Here is a 7530-nt window from a genome sequence, read left to right as displayed (position 1 = left end):
GGACCGGGCAGAAAAATGGTTCGGCACAGCCAAGAAGGGCCGAAGGGCCTGCTTCTGTGCTGTAATGTTCTATGGTTCTAAGTCACCCGAAGCAGATGAACGCACCCTAGGATTCTGAAAGAGGTAGCGTTAGAGATTGTGGTTGCATTAGAAATTATCTTTCAAAAGTCATTGTCCTCTGACATGGTGCCAGAGGACTGGAAAATTGCAAATGTCACTCCACTCTTTAAGAAAGGAGGGAGGCAGCAGAAAGGAAATTATAGATCACTTAGTCTGACCTCAGTGGTTAGGAAGGTGTTATAGTCAATCGTTAAGGATGAGGTGACGGAGTACTTGGAGGACAAGATAGTACAAAGTCAGCATGGCTTCCTTCAGGGAAAATCCTGCCTGATGAACCTATTGGAATTCTTTGAGGAGATTACAGTAGGATAGGTAAAGATGATGCAGTAGATGTTGTCCAGCTTGATTTTCAGAAGGCCTTTGGCAAGGTGCCACACACGAGGCTGCTTACCAAGTTTAGAGCCCATGGTATTACAGGAAAGTTACTGAAGTGGTTAGAGTATTGACTGATTGGTAGGAGGCAGGGAGTGGGATTACAATGATCCTTTTCTGCTTGGTTGCCAGCGACTGATGATGTTCCGCGGGGGTTGGTGATGGGACCACCTTTTTATGCTGTATATTAGTGATTTAGATGATGGAATAGATGGATTTGTTGCCAATTTTCAGATGATACGAAGATTGGTGGCGGGGCAAGTAGTGTTGAGGAAACAGGTCGGATTCAGAAGAACTTGGGCAGATTAGGAGAAAGGGCACGAATGAGGCAAATGAAATACAATGCTGGAAAATGCATGGTCACGCACTTTGGTAGTAGAAATAAATGTGTGGACTGTTTTCTAGACGGGGAGAATATCCAGGAATCTAAGATGCAGAGGGACACGCACAACACGCTGAAGGAGCTCAGCAGGTCGGGCAGCATCCATGGAAATGAGCAGTCAACGTTTCGGGCCGAGACCCTTCGGCAGGACTGAAGATGGAGGTAGCAGGGGCCCCATAAAGAAGGTGGGGAGAGGGTGAGGGGAGGGGGAAGGTGCCAGGTGAAAAACCAGTAAGGGGAATGATCAAGAGATGGGGCAGGGGAAGCAGGGAGGGGATAGGCATGAAAGGTGAAGAAGGAATGTAAGGGGAAAGCACTACGTGTATTAGAAGGAGGCGGAACCATGAGGGAGGTGATAGGCAGCTGGAGGAGGAGGCAGAGTGAAACAAGGATGGAGGAAGAGAGGGGGGAGGGAATTACCGGAAGTCGGAGAATTCGATGTTCATGCCAAGGGGCTGGAAACTACCCGGACGGTATATGAGGTGTTGCTCCTCCAACCTCATGGTGAGGCCAAACTCAGGTTCTGTATAGACCATCTTTATAGGGCCCGTGCTCCCTCCCTCTTCAGTCCTGACGAATGGTCTCGGCCCGAAACGTTAACATTCATTTCAAGAGGTTTAGAGCACAAGAGCGTGGATGAGATGCTGAGGCTTTATAAGGCCCTGGTGAGGCCTCACCTGAAGTATTGTGAACAGTTTTGGGCTCTTCGTTTTAGAGATGTGCTGGCAGTAAAGAGGGTCCAGAGGAGGTTCACAAGGATGAATGTTTGATGGCTCTGGGTCTGTACTCCCCTTCGATGGGGGGGGGGGAGGGTGGAGGGATCTCAATGAAAGCTTTCTATTGTTGAAATGGCGGGTGAGTCCAGGACAAGAGGGCACAGCCTCAGGACAGAGGGGCGCCCTTTCAAAACAGAGGTGTTGAATTTGTTGAATTTGTTGTCAGCTGTGGAGGCCGGGTCGCTGGGTGTATTTAAAGCAAAAATCGATAGGTTCTTGATTGGACACGGCATCAAAGGTTACGGGGAGACGGCTGCAAACTGGGGTTGAGGAGGAGGGAAAAAGGATCAGCTATGATTGAACGGCAGAGCAGACTCGATGAGCCAGATGGACTAATTCTGCTCCTGTGTATTACGGTCTTATAGGTTTCTGGACAAGGGACGCAGTAAACAAAAAGGGGAAGATCGCCGCCTGCAGGCTGTTCCCCTCATCGCACCCTATCCCGACTGGGAAATCCAACTATTCTGAATACAAGTCCTGGAACAAGGAGAAATCTAAGTCCCTCCTCGCCCTCAACAAGATTTTTCTGGGGGGGGAGGGCTTCACTAGAAAGTACTCGGGTGATCTCAGACGCCTTCTCAATGGCATTCGGACAGAGCATTAAACACTGGCCGTTCGAGAAAAGTCTGCATTGCTGTCAAGAGTAACAGGGTCAATAATAGGTGGGATTCAAAACCCTTCCCCACCCTTACCCCCGCCCCGCCACCACCCTCCCAGGGCCCCACACACCTCTGCAGTGAATTTCCTTGACGCCTTACTGTGGACTCCGCTTGTTCAGCACCGAGCGCCCTCCAGCAAAACATCACATTCAAAATGCCGGAGGAACGCGGCAGGCCAGGCAGCGTCTGCAGTTGAAGTCAGAAGTTTACATACAGCTTAGTCAAATACATTTAAACTCAGTTTTTCACAGTTCCTGACATTTAATCCCAGAAAACATTCCCTGTCTTAGTCAGCAAGGATCACTGCTTGATTTTAAGAATGTGCAATGTCAGAATAATCGCAGAGAGAATGATTTATTTCAGCTTTTATTTCTTTCATCACTTTCCCAGTGGGTTAGAAGTTTACATACACTTTGTTAGTATTTTGTAGCATTAGGGTTTAGCATTAGCATTAGCCTTTAAATTTCATATGAGCAAACTAGAGTTTTGGCAAGACGGTGAGGACACCTACATTGTGCATGACATGAGTAGTATTTCCAACAGTTGTTTACAGACAGATTATTTCACTTTTAATTGACTGTATCACAATTCCAGTGGGTCAGAAGTTTACGAACAAAATCAAAATCAGCCAAGACCTCAGAAAAAAAACATTGTGGACCTCCACAAGTCTGGTTCACCCTTGGGAGCAAGTTCCAAACACTTGAAGGTACAACGTTCATCTGTACAAACAATACTACGCAAGTATAAACACCATGGGACCACGCAGCCGTCATACCGCTCAGGAAGGAGACACGTTCTGTCTCCTAGAGATGAACGTACTTTGGCATGAAAAGTGCAAATCAATCCCAGAACAACAGCGAAGGGCCTTGTGAAGATGCTGGAGGAAACAGGTAGACAAGTATCTATATCCACAGTAAAATGAGTCCTATATCGACATAACCTGAAAGGCTGCTCAGCAAGGAAGAAGCCACTGCTCCAAAACCGCCATAAAAACGCCAGACTACAGTTTGCAAGTGCACATGGGGACAAAGATCTTACTTTTTGGGGAAATGTCCTCTGCTCCAATGAAACAAAAATTGAACTGTTTGGCCATAATGACCATCGTTATGTTTGGAGGAAAAGGGTGAGGCTTGCAAGCCGAAGAACACCATCCCAACCGTGAAGCATGGGGGTGGCAGCATCATGTTGTGGGGGTGCTTTGCTGCAGGAGGGACTGGTGCACTTCACAAAATAGATGGCATCATGAGGAAGGAAATTCATGTGGATATATTGAAGCAACATCTCAAGACATCAGCCAGGAAAGTTAAAGCTCGGTCGCAAATGGGTCTTCCAAATGGACAATGACCCAAAGCATACCTCCACAGTTGTGGCAAAATTGCTTAAGGACAACAAAGTCAATGTATTGGAGTGGCCATCACAAAGCCCTGGCCTCAATCTGATAGAAAAATTGTGGCAAAACTGGAAAATGCGAGTGTGAGCAAGGAGGCCTACAAACCTGACTCAGTTACACCAGTTCTGTCTGGAGGAATGGAACAAAATTCCAGCAACTTACTGTGAGAAGCTTGTGGAAGGCTCTCCAAAATGTTTGACCCAAGTTAAACAATTTAAAGGCCAAATACTAACAAAGTGTATGTAAACCTCTCACCCACTGGGGATATGATGAAAGAAATAAAAGCTGAAATAACTCATTCTCTCTGCGATTATTCTGACATTTCATATTCTTAAAATAAAGTTGTGATCCTAACTGACCTAAGACAGGGAATGTTTTCTAGGATTAAATATCAGGAGTTGTGAAAAACTGAGTGTAAATGTATTTGGCTGAGGTGTATGCAAACTTCTGACTTCAACTGTATGTGATATGCACCAGTTGTTCATACAACCATTCAGTACCTGCTCCCACACCTTCCCGTGACCCTGCTCATGGGGTGGGGAGTGGGGGGCAAAGTTCTCGCCAGATCTCTGGCTATCATCTTATAGCAGCCAACCCCATGGACTGTTCACCACAACAACGCTCACTGCCTTTGGAGAGATGGTGGATGTTGGTGGAATTTGATGCAAGATGGAGAGAAGGATCAGCTGAACAATCACTATCACCTCACCAGGACGCACATCCAGCAGGTGAATCAGTCTATAAGAGGTTCGATGTCACAGAGCGAGAAGCTGAAAAACCCCAATGGTCACGAGACCTGATACCTGAGGATCTCTGTCCCACTGAGACAGAGGATGGTGATGGGATGTGTTGTCCTGTTAGATGATCCATCGGGCTGATCCATTGTGGAAACCTTCACATCTGGAACAAAGTAACAGAGACATGGGAGAGTGGCAGAGATTAAACAGGGACAATCATTCATAAAGATGAGAGATTCTGCAGTTTCTGAAAATCCCCTCCAGCTTTTTGTGCGCGTTGCCTGGATTTCCAGCATCTGCAGATTTTCTCCTGTTTGTCAGCAGACTGCGATCGGCAGCATCGACTCCCGGTGAGGTGCCATTCCCACGCCCAGCCCCTCGCTGCCCTCCTCCTCCAGTCAAAGCGTCGGGTGACGTCAGTGATCGCCACTGGCATTGATTGGCATGGACCGTTGCAGAGATCGCCGGTGGCGGCTGGGTGTAAATAGCTGGTCTGCATCCGCACCGCCTCTTTCTTGGAACTGCTGTTATCAGAGCCTGGGGCTGTGCGTGGCCCCTTTCCAGGATTCAAGATTGATTCTTTCTTGGAACTGCTGTTAATCAGAGCCTGGGGCTGTGCGTGGCCCCTTTCCAGGATTCAAGATTGATTGATGTCATTTCCTGCACGCAAGTGTAAAGGAGAACGAAATAATCGTTCCTCTGGGTCCGATGCGGCGCCAAAGTTCCAAAGTTCCTTACAATAAGATGAGGAGCAAAATAATTTTTAAACACACGCAGACGATAGATATTAATACACAGGATAACCGATACGCACAGATTGATTTACGTAGGTAAGATGAGGCTCGGTCTGCACGTAAAGTGACAGACAGAAAATGCAAGTAGTGGCGGCTGAGGATGTGGCGAAGTGGGTTAGTGGGCAGAACTGTTGGTCGGGCTTCCTGCTTGGGAAAGTTAACTGTTTTTGACTATGCCGGTACTGGTGCGGATACGCCGTAACTGCGTCCCTGATTGGGAGCGGGACAACCAATCCATGAGCTGGGTGGGTGGGATCACTAGTGATATCCCTCGACCTTTTCTTCCCCTGGTAGGACACAGAAATCTGCAGCACATCACAAGACCTTCTGCCCACAATGCTGCGCCGACCGTATAACCTGCCGTCGAGACTGCCTAGAATTTCCCTACCGCATCGCCCTCTATTTTACAAAGCTCCATGTACCTGTCTAAGAGTCTCTTAAAAGACCCTATCGTATCCGCCTCCACCACCCCCACCGGCAGCCCATTCCCACGCACTCACCGCTCTCTCTGTCATCGTGTTAGCCATTTCAGCCCCGGGGGAAAATAAAAAGCCTTTGGCCATCCACAGACAGTCGACGTGTTTCGGGCCGAGACCCTTCTTCACGGACTCAGCCTCCCTCTTCTACGTGGAGTCTGTGCACAGGCCTTCCTGCCTCATTTATTTATTTTTAAATTCTATTTAGAGGTGTAGCGCTGAACAGGGCTTCCGGCCAACAAGCCGGCACCAGCAGTTACACTTATGTTATCACTAACCTACCAACCCGTACACCTACGGAATGTGGAGAAAATTGACAAATTCCTCAGACAGCGTGAGAATTGAACTGGGTTCATTTATGAGTAAACAAACTTTCAAAGAGGAATTTGCATAAAAAATTTGAAGAAAAAAAATACAGAACTAAAGGAATCAAGGGTGAAGGAGGAAGGGGAGGAAAAATTGATTTGAAAATTATAATGGGTGATTTGATGGAGCAGGTCGGGGGGCTGAACAGCTGGGGAAATCGCCAATTATTAAAGCACTTTGTGAAAGTTTTCTGGTGACTCTGCCATAGTCAGATGCATCAGCAAGGGAGACGAGGCTGAGTACAGGGCTCCGGTGGAAAACTTTGTCACATGGTGCGAGCAGAATCATCTGCAGCTTAATGTGAAAAAGACTAAGGAGCTGGTGGTGGACCTGAGGAGGGCTAAGGCACCGGTGACCCCTGTTTCCATCCAAGGGGTCAGTGTGGACATGGTGGAGGATTACAAATACCTGGGGATGCGAATGGACAATAAACTGGACTGGTCAAAGAACACCTAGGCTGTCTACAAGAAGGGTCAGAGCTGTCTCTATTTCCTGAGGAGACTGAGGTCCTTTAACTTCTGCCGGACGATGCTGAGGATGCTCTACGAGTCTGTGGTGGCCAGTGCTATCATGTTTGCTGTTGTGTGCTGGGGCAGCAGGCTGAGGGTAGCAGACACCAAGAGAATCAACAAACTCATTCGTAAGGCCAGTGATGTTGTGGGGGTGGAACTGGACTCTCTGACGGTGGTGTCTGAAAAGAGGATGCTGTCCAAGTTGCATGCCATCTTGGACAATGACTCCCATCCACTCCATAATGTACTGGTTAGGCACAGGAGTACATTCAGCCAGAGACTCATTCCATCAAGATGCAACACTGAGCGTCATAGGAAGTCATTCCTACCTGTGGCCATTAAACTTTACAACTCCTCCCTCGGAGTGTCAGACACACTGAGCCAATAGGCTGGTCCTGGACTTATTTCCACTGGGCATGATTAACAATACTATTTAATTATTTATGTTTTTATATTGTTATATTTCTTCACTATTCTTGGTTGATGCGGCTGTAACGAAACCCAGTTTCCCTCGGGATCAATAAAGTATGTCTGTCTGTCTGTCTGAAAGTTCAGCTAAAAGAACAACCAGCTCCATGTCAAAGTATTCCATGTAGTTGTACAGTGTTAATGAAAGGTAAAATTGTGTGTGTTGAATAAAAGATGCTTACTCCAGGAAAACAAGTGTTATCTCCATCCCTCAATATTTACAAACACGGAACATGACAAACTACGGTCATTAACATTAATATTAACCATGTATAGTTCCATAAATGTGCACGCCACTAAATTGAAGAATGACGAGAGAATTTCTTGAGGGACCCTGTTCCATTCTACTTCACAAGACAAGGCAAAGGAGCAGAAGTAAGCCATTCGGCCTATCCAGTCTGCTCCGTAAGTACTTCCAATTTTTTTGTAAATCAAAACCTCTCAAACTGTTTATAATATACAAAAACAGCTCATCAGA

Source organism: Hypanus sabinus, unplaced genomic scaffold (genome assembly GCF_030144855.1).
Source record: "Hypanus sabinus isolate sHypSab1 unplaced genomic scaffold, sHypSab1.hap1 scaffold_43, whole genome shotgun sequence".
NCBI lineage: Eukaryota > Metazoa > Chordata > Chondrichthyes > Myliobatiformes > Dasyatidae > Hypanus > Hypanus sabinus.
This window is presented reverse-complemented; position numbering follows the sequence as displayed.